The 14,926-nt window shown below is 49.9% G+C and overlaps 1 protein-coding gene across 2 annotated transcripts in view; it reads right to left on the bottom strand.

Annotated features, from left to right (window-relative positions):
* Positions 1–13,526, bottom strand: part of PPP1R16B (protein phosphatase 1 regulatory subunit 16B) — a 120,961-nt gene extending 107,435 nt beyond the window's left edge. For both annotated transcript variants that reach the window (XM_033186414.1, XM_033186415.1), the window contains exon 1: positions 13,381–13,526. The gene's annotated coding sequence lies outside the window, so the exon portion shown is untranslated. The remainder of the gene's footprint in view (positions 1–13,380) is intronic.
* Between the last annotated feature and the right edge of the window lie 1,400 nt (positions 13,527–14,926).

The following is a 14,926-nucleotide window of genomic DNA, read 5'->3' as shown; positions in this document are numbered from 1 at the left end:
GTACTATTAATCCCTATTTTATAGAAGGGCACACTAAGCTCAGTGGGGTTAAGTAATTGCCCAATGTCTAGTAAGCAATAGGGCTGGGATTCAAATCCAGAGTGGCTTTGACACTGAAACCCATGCTTTTTTTTATTTTTTCCTTTTTCTTCCAAGAATTACAAGGGGTCAGGTACAGTGGTTCATGCCTGAATCCCAGCACTTTGGGAGGCCAAGATGGAAGGATGGCTTGAGCCCAGGAGTTTGAGAGTAGCCTGGACAATACAGTGAGACTTCATCTCTACAAAACATTAAAAAATTAGCTGGGTGTGTTGGCTCCCACCTGTAGTCCCAGCAACTCAGGAGGCTGAGGTAGGAGGATTGCCTGAGCCCAGGAGGTAGAGGCTGCAGTGAACTGTGATTGCACCACTGCACGGCCGCAGATCACTGCACTCTAGCCTGGGCAACAGAGTGAGATCTTGTCTCAAGAAAAAAAAAAGGGGGGACAATCAGTGAAGCCTACACACTCGACTAATGCCCTAAATTTCCTGTCCAGACAGCACTTGACTGCAGGAGTTAACAGAGCCTTTGCTATGGTAATCTGAGCTGTGAGGTGAAGACAAGAATATTGAATGCAGCAGTTCCCAAAGTGGTTTCCTCACCTCCACCGCTTACCTTCCAACCCACCATCTACATCATTGGTGGAGTTTTCACTCTTAAGCCAAGTTTGATCCTGTATTTCCTTTGGAGGGAAGCATCTTGATGGCTCCCACTGCCTATGCTGTCCAGTTTCAAGCTCTCAGCCTAAACCATCCAATATCTGGACCTTGACATTTTAGCTTGCTCTCTGGCCAGCCTAACTTCCCTCCCCACCCCCAACTCACTAAATACCTAATTTTCCAGCTGCACCCAACAGGACTGATGGATTCACTCCTCCCCAGTGGTACTCACCATTTGCTGAGACTCTACTGTGTGCCAGGTACTATGCATAAATTGACTTTAATCCGCGCAATGAGTCTTAGAAACAGGTGTCATTACCCCCACTGGATTTATTAGTAAAAGGAGGCTCCTCTTGACATGCCTGAAGTCACAACCAGGAAGTGGCAGGGCTAGGATTTGAACCAAGATGTATCTGCTACAAAGTCCATGCAATTTTCACTACACCACACTCACCTCCTCGCCTTCACACACACTGTTTTTTGCTTTGTTTTGCTTTGTTTGAAACGGAGTCTCACTCTGTCATCCAGGCTGGAGTGCAGTGGCCGGATCTCAGCTCACTGCACGCTCCGCCTCCCAGGTTCATGCCTTTCTCCTGCCTCAGCCTCCCAAGTAGCTGGGACTACAGGCACCCGCCACCACACCCGGCTAATTTTTTGTATTTTTAGTAGAGACGGGGTTTCACCGTGTTAGCCAGGATGGTCTCGATCTCCTGACCTTGTGATCCGCCCACCTTGGCCTCCCAAAGTGCTGGGATTACAGGCATGAGTCACCACGCCCAGCCCACACATGCTGTTTTATGAGTGGCAGTACCCTTCTTTCTCTCCACCTGGCACACTCCTCTTGTTCTTTGAGAGGTAGCTCAAGTGCTAAAATGACAATAGCTATCATCTCTTAAGGGCTTTCCAGGCACCGTGTTCAGCACTTGCCTTGTCTCATTTAGACAATATTGTCTCAATGTCTTTTTTTTTTCTTGAGATGGAGTTTCGATCTCGTCACCCAGGCTGGAGTGCAGTGGTGTGATCTCAGCTCACTACAGCTTCCGGCTCCCAGGTTCAAGTGATTCTCTTGCCTCAGCCTCCCGAGTAACTGGGATTACAGGCACACACAACCATGCCTGGCTAATTTTTTTGTATTTTTAGTAGAGACAGTTTCACCATGTTGGCCAGGCCGGTCTTGAACTCCTGACCTAAGGTGATCCGCCCACCTCAGCCTCCCAAAGTACTGGGATTATAGCCATGAGCCACCGCACCCAGCCTCAATGTCTTAATATTGCCTCTGAATTGTTCTTTATCTCTCCTGTGCCAAATGGGCTTCGTTCCCCTCTCTAGTCCCAAGGCATTTGACTGCATCTCTTCTGTGGCGCTCAGCACTCTGGTAATTGCTGGTTTCAGATCTGCCTCTTCCATTGGACTGGATGCTCTCAGAAGACAAGAGATATGTATTGTTCACCTTTACATCCTATCATAGTGCCACCCAGCACATGGTAGGTATTCAATAAATGGGAGAGGGTGGACAGCAGGCTGGCCAAGAGACTGAAAATTCACGAAGAATTTCTGTTCTGCCATGAGAGAGTGGTCCTTTCACTTAGAACAAGAGCTGTAAAATCAAACTGGGCAAAACAGACCTGGCTAATGGGCAAGGAGGGTGGACCTTGGGACCAGAACCAGGACATACCTCGGCTGGCCCCTGTGCTTTGCCTCCTGTGAGAGGGTGGACTAAGATTGTTCTGGTCTTCACAGTCTCTTTTCAACTCTGCATGCTTTGCAGTTGGCTCTATCTATCCCTGCTGAGGGGATTTGTTATAAAACAATGGTTAGGTTCATTCCACAGCACTGATTCAGTTGATTTTCTCAACTGCTCCTTGTGTTGTGTTGCTTTTAAGATGTCTCAAGTGAATGAAGAGCTATCTAGGACAGATGGGCCCAAAGAAAATGTATCTAGCTAAGGCTTGGTTCCCCCCAGGTGGGTCGACTAGATGGTCATACCCCTTTCTACATGGGCTGTTCTTTTTCAGAAGGAGGCCCCTTTACAAGACATAGACAGATGTTTGATGTTCACTCATTGATTGAAAACCATTCTGTGGATCCACTCTACCACAGGCCTGTTCAAGCAAGCACACCTGCTTGTAACCCCTGTGGTAAACAACTATTTATGCCACCCACATCCAACCTCTATGAGCTTCAAGGTTGCTGATTTTTAAAGCCAGCCTCCTGTTCCCTTGCTCGCACTCTATCTGGACCAACATACAGATCTGCCCAGGTTTGAGTGATCGGTAATCAGTGCCAGCTGCGAACTCAGCTGGGTTTCCCCACAGGCACCTTCAAACAAACCCTATTTGTAAACATGGAAACTACCAAAGAGACTATTTTAAAATTACTCACTCCTTCCTAACTTCCCACTTCTTCTGCTGCCCTAATAAGGATAAGCTCCATTATTTTTTTTTTTCTTCTAATCAAGTTGTTTTCTTTTGAGAATTTCAAGCCTCCTCACACCCTGGGACATAATGCATATGGCATTTTATGAATTCATTTGTGATATTCATGAATATAGAGTTTATCAAACAAAAGTTAGTTAAGCTTATGCATTTCTCTAGCACAAGGTGAACCATACTGTTTTGCTCTCATTTTATTTGTTCATGTGTCTGCCAACTCCAGGAGATGGGATCAGCCTGAGGGCAAAGGCTGGTTTCATTTAATTTTGTATCCAATTCCAAGCATAAGGCCAGGTACAATGTAGTTTCTGAATATTTGATCGTCATTATGTAGGCATAATCCAAAAGGTCATAAAATCTAAAAATTACTGCAGAACCTGCTGCAGAAACGTTCTGTTTTATATCAGACTGACAAAAATGAAAGTTACTTAATCCTCAGTGCTGGAGAATAGATGGGGGAAACAGTCACACACTGTTGAGGAAACAGAAATTGGTTCAGCTTTGGAGAACAGTTTAGCAATGTCTATCATAATTGAAATTGCCAGGAATTTTCCTTATGAATAAAATCATCAATGTATAGAGTACACAAAGATATATACACTGCTCAGACAAGGATGTTGCAACATTATACGTTTGTAGGAGGAAAAAACTGGAAACTATCTTAGCCATCATCAAGAAACTAGAAATTAAATGATGGTACATTATCACTGGACTATCAGATAGCCTTAAAGATCCAGGTATATCTGTGTGTTGGCATGTGCTCAGATAAATTAGCAGAAAAAGAAGATCTCAAAAGAGTTTTGTGTAGTTGTGTTAAAAAGAAAAATGCATAAACATGTAAATGAATATGGGTTTGCATATGCATATGAAATTTATGGAAAGATACATAAAACATTCATAGATTTATTCTGGGGAAAAGGGATAAGTGGCTGGGAAGATGGGGAAAATTTACTTATGATACACTTCTATATTTTGTGTAATTAAAAAGCATGACATACAGCAATAGGAAAACAAAAGCTTAAGTTACATATAAAAGAAAAAATGTGAATGACATTTTGGTGGAAATCTTTGGTATATTTTTATAAGGTAATAGGCAATATTTATAAGACAACATTTCCTCTCTGTCCAGTCCATGGGATAGCCAATGACAGCAACAGTTCCAGAAAGAAAACCAGAGACAGAGAAAATCACCAAAAAGGGCTAAGAACCCTAAAGAGAATAAGTGTCCAAATGTGTACCTTTTACTTATTCTTGGATGCGAGGAAATAAAGCCAGTTCTGAATAAGAGTCTGAACTAAGACATTCTGAGAACTCACCAGGCTGGCACAGACTCCGGGGCCAAGAAGCGGAGACTAGGAATGCCCAGATAAGTAATGGCCATAAGTAACCTAGTGAACAAAACGAATGACCGAGCTCCTGGGAACATAATGACACAGTGCTCTGCTCACCTATTTCCCCAGCCCCTGAATACCCCTAGGACTAACTCTAATGATAATAACGCCATAAGAATAGTTGGCATGTATCAGGAACCTCCTACCTGTCAAGCAGAGGCTAAATGCCTAATCATATCAATTTATATTATGTTATTATTATTCCTGTTTTACACATGGGGAAATTGTGACTCAGCAAATATATGCATGTAATTTACTCAAGGTTGCAGTCAGTGCTGGAGGTAGGAATCAAACCTGTACCTGACTCTAAAGCCAGCCAAGGTCATTGCTAGCCTTCCCCCCTCTGAGGGAAGGACAAGAAAAAGCACTCCCTCCGAGTAGGGAGTAGGGACAGCTCCATAAAGAGAAGACAGCATTTTTATGCAAAGAAAGGGCCAGAGAGTGTAATGATTCAATGCAAGGACTTTGAAGCCTGAATTCGAATCTTGACTTTGCCATTTACTGGCTGTGTGACCTTGAGTAAGTCATTGAACCTGTGCTTCACTTTCCCAAGCAGCAAAATCAGAGTAGCAAGAAAGTCATCCCTGGCCAGACGCAGTGGCTCATGCCTGTAATCCCAACACCTTGGGAGGCCGAGGCAGGCGGATTACCTGGGGTCAGGATTTCGAGACAAGCCTGGTCAACATGGTGAAACCCCGTCTCTACTGAAAATACAAAATGCAGCTGGGAGTGGTGGCGAGTGCCTGTAATCTCAGCTTCTCAGGAGGCTGAGGCAGGAGAATCACTTGAACCCGGGAGGTGGAGGTTGCAGTTAGCTGAGATCGCACCACTGCACTCCAACCTGGGCGACAGAGCGAGACTCTGTCTCAAAATAAATAAAATAATAATAATAACAATAATGTCACCCCTTAGAGTTGTTAGGAGGACTGAAGGAGTTAAATAGACAGCACCTGGCTCATAACAAACACCAAGTGATCATGACGAATATTAAGAAAAAGGTGCCCTTCCCTCTAAGCAGATGCAACCCTGCAGGGTGCAGAGTTTGGCAAGTGGATCACAGGCTAGATTTCAGCCTCTCTTTTAGCTGAGTGCCACTGTGCCTATCAGCAATACACAACTCTACAACCTTGCATAGGTCCTGCTGAGCAATTAATCTGCATGTACTGGCAGTTCTTCCTCCCACCTTCCCTTCCATCAGTCTAGCTGTGAATCAGAATCACCTGGCACACTTTGAAAAAATACAGATTTTCAGGGCCCTACCTCGGCCAATTCTAACACAGGTGGACTGGGCTAGGGCCCAGGCATCTGTACTTTTCACAAATTCCAGGTGACCAGATGACACCGAAACAGCATGTTCTTGGACACGTGTTTTTGGAAGTACTCAAAGTTCATCATTCTGGCCGACATTCTGGCTGTCTGAGTTGCTTCTTGAGATCAAGCATTCTCTTTGTCAAGTCTGGTCCCAGGCCTGGGCACACAGGGAAGGGGCACAGTGAACATCTGTGACTCTGCAAGTCAGCCAGCACAGCAGATGGCTGTGGGAACAGGCACAACAGGCTGCATTTGCTTTTGTGCTTAAGCGGTTTGCACCAGGGAACCCTCACCTGTAGACTTGGGGTCTCCCATACCCTTGCTTCTCAAAGTGCAGTTCACAGACTAGCAGCTTGACACCCCCTGGGAGCTTGGTAGAAATGCAGAAAACTCCATACCCAGCCCTACTGAGTCAGTTTCCGCATTTTAGCAGGAACCCAAAGGGCATCCATATGCAAGTTTGTGGATACGCCCTAGACCCCTTCTCCCTATCCAAGTAAGTTCTAACCAATGGGCACATCTAACCTGTCCAAACACCCTTTGGGGCCAGTCTTCTCTTTCAAACTCCTACAGAGACCCAGAAAAACAGCACAGTCCCTTCAGCAGCCCAGACTCACACGTAGCAGCCAGCCGAAGGCTCCAGGTGAAACTTCGCTTTAAGTTATTTATTTCTAAGTCCACATTAAAATAAACCTTCCCAATAAATTGAAAAAGAGACACCTCTGGCCTCTGTAATTCCAGGACGTAAAACACCCTCCTCTTTTGTACAGGATTGAGACCCCTGCTTTCCTGCCTAAAGCCATCCAGGGACATCAAACAGTCCAAAGAAAACAAGCGATGTCTTCCTGTTGGCCAAGCTTCAAGTTATCAGGCAGATTTCACACTGCAGCTTGACCTCATTAATCCAAGGCCTATCACATTGCTGTAAATGTCAGTGGAAAATAGCCATTCAGTGGGTTTCCTTCATTCCACTAGAAAGGGACAAAACAGGAAGCTGACAAGCAGCTGTGCCCCAGCTTGGCAAATCCCAAGGGCCCAGCTGACAGCACCTATGCTCCTCTGCCCCAGCCTACTTTCCAGATAAAGACGGCTCCTGTATCTACATAAGTAAAATGCAGTGGTGATGGCAGGAACAATTCAGATAATCTGGGCCCCCAAGCACCTGCTTGGGAAGGAAAACAGCTCGGTCTGAATGTCTTTGGGTGAATTACCAATTGGCTGTTCATCATTCAAGTTCATCTAAATCTCTTCTGCCTATTCAAATGTTCCACAAGCTAAACCCCTGGGACTCCAGGGGACACAAGGCCTTCCAAGTCCTCATTCATTCCTTTAATGCATATTGATTGTCTCCCGTGTGCTGGGCATCATGCTGATCACGCTGGCCAACAGGAGACACACAGCTGAATGAATTGGACACAGTCACCGATCTTATGGGGCTCATAGTCCAGGGTAGTCTTTCTTAACCTCAGCACTCTTGACATTTGGGATCAGATAATTTTTTGTTGTGGGAGGCTGTGCTGTGCACCATAGGACATTTAGCAGCATCCGTGGTATCTACTCACTGGATGTCAGTAGCTCCTCTCTCCCACTATCCCCCACAAAGTTGTAACAACCAAAAATGTCTTTAGACATTGCCAAATATCCTCCCCAGGGAGAGTCAAACTGCCCCAAGTTGATAACCACAGGTCTAGTGGATGAAACAGAAGACTAAGAGAGTAAGGCTCACATATAACCATATAATCACAATTATGATAAGTACTGCAGAGAAAAATCTGCTGGATATTATATCAATATTATCTACAGCTTGGAAGCCAAGCATTTTACATATGATTACAAATCCTTATGACAATTCAGAATTGTGTTTGTTAGTCACTATTTAGCAACTTATTGAAGATGGTAAAAATAGCAACTTATTTCTTCATCTTTATTTCCAGATGAAGAAATTAAGGTTCAAGGAAGTGAAAAAATTTCCCTCGGCCCCAAAGCCAGTGGAAGGCAGAGCCAGGATTTGAACCCTGGCCCCAAACTTTGCCCCCATGTAAAAGGAAACGTAAGCCTGTGTTTGGATGTCCTCTGAAACAGGGAGGGTCTGTGGTCATGTGATGCTCTGACCAGCCATCCTAAAAGATTCATTTCTTCCTGGGGCCACCGTGGGGCTCAGCCACCATCTGCCACATCAATCAAACTGCACATTGCTTGCATCAAGGCACATCTGTGGGCGAAGGAATGCCATTCTAGATTCTGAGACATCCAAGAACACCTCCCCCAAAAGCACCTGCACCCAGGAATTTCCCCAAAGTCAGGGTACATACCCAGAGCACACCCCACTGTGACCCATCTCTAAAATTCCTACTGCCCAGCACCCAAAGGTACACAAAGCGAAAGAGGCCAGATATTCTGCAGTCAGCCTTAGATTTACAAAGTGTGTGAAGAAGGTGGTGCAGGATAGCACATGGCAACTTTGAGATGCCCCCAAGACGTGAGTTCCTGTCACTTACAAGCTGCATGCCTTTTAGCAAATAGCCTCACCCTCTGTGCCACAGTTTCTCCCTCTGTGCAGTGGGGGATAAGTGCATTCTTTTCAACGGATTGGTATGAGAATTCAACGGTGATGCAAGTAAACACCTTTGACAGTGACCAGCATCCAGAAATGCACTTGGTGCTATATCATGATCAATAAGTAAGTCAGGTCATGATGCTTCCTCCACTTCTACCCTCTTCTGTCAAGTGAGAAACTGAGTCCCAGGAAGAAAGAAACAAGTGTAAAGGTGGGAAAAGCATCTCAGGAAAAGGGAGTGGACCTCTTCTTCTTTGTACTTCCTGGGTGGAACGAAGAGGGAAGGATGGTGAATGTATGGACAGTTGAGCTGAGGCCAGCCGTTCCTCCCATGCAAAAGTTAATCCTGAAGTTTCTTGGACAACCCTCACTAGAGAGCCACCCTCCAAGGAAGGTGCAGAGGGACTGCTTCGGGTCAGTGAGTGTTTAATCCTTCGGAGCTCCCGGCAGGATGGCCTCTGCTACATCCCTGGCCTTGCTTCTGCCTCCATCAAACTTTCTGATGACTCTGCTCCATCAGCAACTCCTCCCACTGCTCTCCAAAAACATCCAGCACTTTTAAGCCTCGGTGCCTCTGCACACACTGTTCTCCCTGCTAGGGCTGCCCTACCACCTGGAAAACTGTCACTGAAGGGCTCAACATGCTCCCACAGCAACTTTTGCCCACCTGTTATTGGCAATAATAGACTTATAATAGCAATGAACATCTGTGAGCACTTATTAATATCTAGAAAGCCCAAGCTAGGTTTTTAAGTTTTTTGGTTCTGTTTTTTGTGTTTGTTTGTTTGTTTTCGAGACAAGGTCTTACTCTGTTGCCCAGGCTAGAGTGCAGAGACGCACGCAATCATGGCTCACAGCAGCCTCCACTTCCCTGGTTCAGGTGATTCTCCCATCTCAGCCTCCCAAGTAGCTGGGACTACAGGTGCACACCACCATGCTTGGCTACATTTTAGTAGTTTTTGTAGAGATGGGGTTTTGCCATGTTGCCCAGGTGGGAATCGAACTCCTGGAGTCAATCAGTCTGTCCACCTCTGCCTCCCAAAGTGCTGGGATTACAGGCATGAGCCACCGCACCTGGTCCAAGCTAGGTTTTTTACCCACAGTGTCTCACTTCTTTCCTCACATCATCACCTTAGGGAGGTGGCTTATCTGCTTGAGAGATAAGGCCCCTGTCCATCCTCACCCAGCTATAAGGTGGCAGCTTCAGGATTCAGACCTGGGTCAGCCTGAGCCATGTGGATCTGCTCTTCACTCTCTCTTCTTACTGCTGCAGCCTTTATCCCACAGTGTCCTCATTATCTGTCTCCAGGCCTGCCTCTCCCCATAGAGGGAGAACTCTGAGAGCTGCCTCATTCATCTTGAAATCCCTTGCTAAGCACAAGGGCCAGGATGGAATAAACATCTTTTGAATGAATCAATGAATCCTGGAAAATGGCAGTCAGCTGAGAAAGGCTAAGTGGCTGCTCACAGACTCCCCAGGGAAAAGCTGGTGCTAGACTCAAGTTCCCAGGAGAGAGCCCCCACCTGCACTCCAGGAGACAGGCTGAGAGGTTTTCCCTGTCCTAATGGCTACAGGCAGAAGAGACAGGGTCTAACTCACTCTCCACCCTGGCACTGGAGGAGGTGGGACCTTTGAGAGCCCAACACAAAGGAGGAAATAGTAGTGATGGTGACAATGATCATTTCCTGCATTCCTACCCACACCAGATGCTGTACTGAGCACTTTCTTTTTTTTTTTTTTTTTTTTGAGATGGAGTCTCAGTCTGTCACCCAGGCTGGAGGGCAGTCGGGTGATCTTGGCTCATTGCAACCTCCTCCTCCCGGGTTCAAACAATTCTTGTGCCTCAGCCTCCCAAGTAGCTAGGACTACAGGCATGCACCACCATGCTGAGCTAATTTTTGTATTTTTAGTGGAGACAGGGTTTCACCATGTTGGCCGGCTGGTCTCGAACTCCTGACATCTAGTGATCCTCCCGCCTTGGCCTCCCAAAATGCTGGGATTACAGGTGTGAGCCACTACGCCCGGCCCTAGTACTGAGCACTTTCTATGTGTTAATGGTCTCATGGAATCCTTACAATCCCACAAAGTAGGCATTACTATGATACCTGTTTTACAAATGAGAAAACCAGGCTCAGAGAGATTAAGCCATGTATACAGGGTCACGGAGCTTTTAGGTATAGATCCCTAATTAAAATTAGACCTCTCTGGCTCCCTCACTCTTCATACTCATAGCTTTCTGTAAGAGGCAGGCTTGTCCAAGCCCTCCTTGAAGCCCAGTTGCTAAGATGCACTCAGGACAGTGAAGGTTTTCCTGGTCTCTGCTGGAAGAGTACCAGTTGGGACCTACTGCTCAACAAATGTCACAAGTGTCCTGGGTGCGGGAAGGGTGGTGGTTAGGTTGTGAGAGGGGAGGGAAAGGTTGGGGGGATGGGGTCCTGAGAGTCCAAACACAGCACCTGAATTCAGGTATGTGCCTTCTGCCTTCTGCTAAACCAGGTTGGCTGCAGCCTCTGTTGCTCCACTTGGGGCATGGAGCTGGTTTTGAGAGGAGCTGAGCCCCAGTTTTCCCATCTGCAAAATGGGAATCAGTAATGCCTACTTCATGGGTTTGTGAGGATTCTGTGAGGCCATCACACATAGGCCTAGTTTCCAATAGTCTCAAATGGGCTCTGCAGAAAGGAGAAAGGTTCTGGCTTTAAGGAAAAACCACCTCCCTACGTCAGCATCCTCTTAGCCCTGTGGCTCAAGCTCCTGAAATGACTTAACAGCCAGATTAGAATTTAACTTCCACTCCACCGTCAATTACCAGAGAGAGCAAAGTCTGAGTGGGCACAGGGCCTTGCCTACCACGTCTTTCCAGGCCATGGATGATCTGGAGAGCACAGATGGCACGGGGCCCTTAACACATGAACCACAGAGCCACTAATGAGTGCCACGGTGGTAGGAGACCAAAAGAGAGGAAAGAAGACATTCCAGAGGCTGGGAACAGCTGGGGCCAGGAAGGTTCCAGGACAGGGGGACACTGTTAGGTAGACCCCAATAGACAAGTAGGTACAGAGTTGATGGTCCAGGGTGGCCTGGTTGACACCTTGCCCCCAGCATCCTGGGGACTCAGCCAGGAAGATTGGATTTGGGTGACAGGTGGGAGAGAAGGGCATGGGAGATTTGTGTGGGAAGGGCCCTGTGAGCAGGCAGCCGGCTGGAAAGATTTGCTGGCCCCCACCGGCCTCCTGCAAGCCGGCTTTTTATGACAGAGCTGGGGGAGGAAGATGTGGAAACTCCCCCAGCCCCTGCAGAACCACCCACCAGGGCTCCACTTCTGCACCTGTCTAAGAGAGACACGCCCCACTCAAAGCCAATTCCGAGGGCGGCCAGTATTAGCCAAGGAGTGTCCATCCTCCCGCTCTGCCGCACCTAGCCTCTCCCTCATCTCCCCACAGCCTGGCGGCTGTTAGCCCCAGTTTCTTAGAGGCAGTTGAGACTCCAGAGGCCAAGTACCTTGTCCACGAGTAGACAGCTAGTCGCTGGCTGAGCTAAGAAGCTTTATTACCAGCCTTGGAGGAGGCCTCCTAGATGGAGGGTTTTTCTCCGGTGCTTCACCAGCCGCAGGAAATGGCAGAGTACACAGGGAAGTACCCCTGCGGACTGAGGCCGCCACCCGCAGGCCCTTTCCAGGGAGAGCCCTGCGGGAAAGGGCGCCTGGTACCTCCGGGCCCTGGGTCCTCCACAGAGGGTGATTCAGAGGCGACACCTGGTGCCCCGAGCCGCGGAGAGCTGGGGGGCGCTTCTGACAGTGAGAACAGGGGCCCTTTATGTGAAATGCAATCACATGGGCGCGCAGGCAGCTCGGTTTTCCGTTCCTAGAAGCGCTGATGAAGCCACATCCCTCTCCCTCCTCTCCTGAGGTGCCCGGGAGCACCGGGACCCAGGCCTGGAGCGCGGCAGCGGCGCAGCCCTGGGGTCTCGGGAGGGCCAGATTCAAAGCTCTCCCAGGCTCAATTATCCACTAAGGGCTGGGAGCTGCATCATCAGCATCTCCAGTGAAGCTGGAGGCCAGGCCGGGGAGGGGGAGCGGAGGAAGGGAGTCTGCATGGGGGAAGGAGGCGGGCAGCGAGCGCCTGCCCCTCCCCGCTCTCCACCGGGGCGGTCTGGGCAGCTCAGTCTGGGCACTCCGGGTGACCTTGGTGAGACCCCTCTGGGCGACCTCTCTGGGGCGCTGCACGTCTCCGCCCATCCTCGGCGCTCGGGGGCGCTCCTCCTGGCCTGAATCGATGAGCGGGAGTCGCCCGGAGGGGAGCGCTCCCGGCGCGGGGGACCCAGCAGCCGGCGCACGGGGCCCTGGGAGAGGCCGGGCGCGCCCCTCCCGGGGAACTACCAAGCGCCGGGTCTCCCCGGGCTGGCTGATGCTGTCAGCTGGATCCTGAAGCGGGGTGGGTCTGCAAGCGGAGGCGCCTGCTTTGGGGACCTTTCCTGCCCAGGCAGGAGCGCTCTCTGTGCCCTGCCGCTGCCCGCGGGGACCAAACCCCGCCACGCGAGGGGGCGGCACCCCCATGCCCGGCCGGGAGAGTGGGCGCGAGGGGGCTGTTTGTTGTCCGCTGTGGCTCCCGCCGCCCGGCATTGCACCCCCGGCAGACGGCGGCCCACGAGCCTAGTACCGACGAAGGACCCCACCTCCTCGCCCTAAGATTGGGCCACGACGGCGGCAGCCAACAACCTGCCAATGCGCCCCCTCCCCTGGCCTCGTCAAGGAATTGCGAGGCCGGGGAGAACGCCCCCACTCCGGCCCGACTCCCGGACCCAGCGCCCTCGGTACCCGCCTTTCCAGAGTCCCCACACTCCCATTTATCTTAAGCTACCGTCCCTTGGCCAAAGCGCCCTGGCCCCCAGCTAGGTGATCCGAGGCTGGGACCACCTCCCCGCCCCATCCTCATCCCCCGCCCCGCGAAGCCGCAGAGGGCAAGGAGGGAGGCGGCGCCGCCGGGGAACTCACCAGCTCTCCCGAGCCCTGCCCCGGGCGGCTCCCGACCCCGGCTGTGTCTGTGGGTCCCCCAGCCGCAGCTGCTCCAGCGGCGACAGAGCCGGCTCTGCTCTGCCGCGAGCCTCCGCGCCGCCTCTCGGCTCCTCCCCCAAGGCGGGGCCTGAGCTCCCGGGACTGGGGTGGGCGCGCTCAACCCCATCCGGCTTGAGAGGCAGCGCCGGACAGGGTCCCGGCGCTCTCGGGTGGGGACCCCTCTTCTCAGCTTCAGGAAGTTGAAACTGGTTGGGACGCGGCCAGGCTTCGGAATAGTATTCCTAATGCTGCCTCCTCCTCCAAAATAGTTTTCCTAACCCCAACCCCGACCATGGAAAGAGGGAAGCCAAGGACGGTATCCCTGCTCCCATTTGACAGACGGGAATCCTGAATCCCAGAGTGGAGTAGTAACCTGCTCAAGGTCACACAGAATGAATTCCAGGAACAGAGGGTTCCTAGCTTGAAGTACTGCGCGGCCTGAGTCTGAAGGCTTCCCGGGAGGTCCAGGGGCCGGCCCTGGCCTTACGCTGGGGACAGAACTGTGGGGCCAGGTCGCCCAGCTGGCGGAGGCGAGACATGGGGGCTGTGGCCTGCGGCGTGGACTCGCATCATTTCCTCTTTCTGGAAAGAAGAGAGGTGAAGCGCTGGAGGAAGGAAGTGGTCGTACCTCTGCTGACGTCTGCCACCCTTTGAGGTGTGCAGGATGAAGATAGGGGCTGCTTCCCTGAGATTTAACGCTAAAAATAAAAAGCAAAACATACCCGGTGACTTCTGTCACCTTATTCAAGCCTCTTTCTGGGGCTGAAGGCCTCTGCGCTCTGTGCACCAGCCTTTCTTTACTTTACATCACAATAGGTTTAACTATTTAAGTTGCTGGTAGTAACCCCCCCTCCCCCCCCCCGCCGCCACCATCACCACCCCAGGAAGAGAAGAGAAAGTTCATAAACAAAGCGGAGAAAACATCCCCAAACATTCTCTGGAATCCACATTTGCTGAACCCTGGCCTTAGAACAATAGGTTTCTCTTCTCCACAAAGGCCTTGTTTCCTGAGCTTTCCCGGCCTACAGATGAGAGCCCTAGGCACCCTAGGGCCAGCCAGCTGGGGAAATTCAGAGTTTAAGTTTGGGGAGTTTGGGGATGGTACCCAGTTAATTTAATTCTCAGCTGTCATGTTTGAGGAACTCTTCCCGAATCCTTTTTTTTTTTCACTACCAATGTTCTTTTGAGACTACTAGCATCACCTGAGTTTAGTGATTTTCTGTGTGCTCAGTCAACTTTCTTGGGGGAGAGAAAATCTGTGGGTTGAACTTGTTCCAGGCCCCCAGGCCCTCCCCAGGAACTGTGCGAGCCCCCTTGGTTGGCTCCCTGGCTCCCTCTCAGTTCATTAATAATCCAGTTGTGAATGACACTGTTTCAGGAAAAGCAGTTAGACAGCAGAGCAGGTGGGGAAGGCTTAAAGTGATGTTTAAAATAACCCAAGGGGATCATTGTTCTCCGCAGAATGTTTCCATTGATTGATAATGAA

This window comes from Trachypithecus francoisi, unplaced genomic scaffold (genome assembly GCF_009764315.1).
Source record: "Trachypithecus francoisi isolate TF-2019V2 unplaced genomic scaffold, Tfra_2.0 Lachesis_group21, whole genome shotgun sequence".
In the NCBI taxonomy this organism is placed as follows: domain Eukaryota; kingdom Metazoa; phylum Chordata; class Mammalia; order Primates; family Cercopithecidae; genus Trachypithecus; species Trachypithecus francoisi.
The sequence above is the reverse complement of the archived record's forward strand: the minus strand, read 5'-3'. Positions and strand labels throughout refer to the sequence as shown.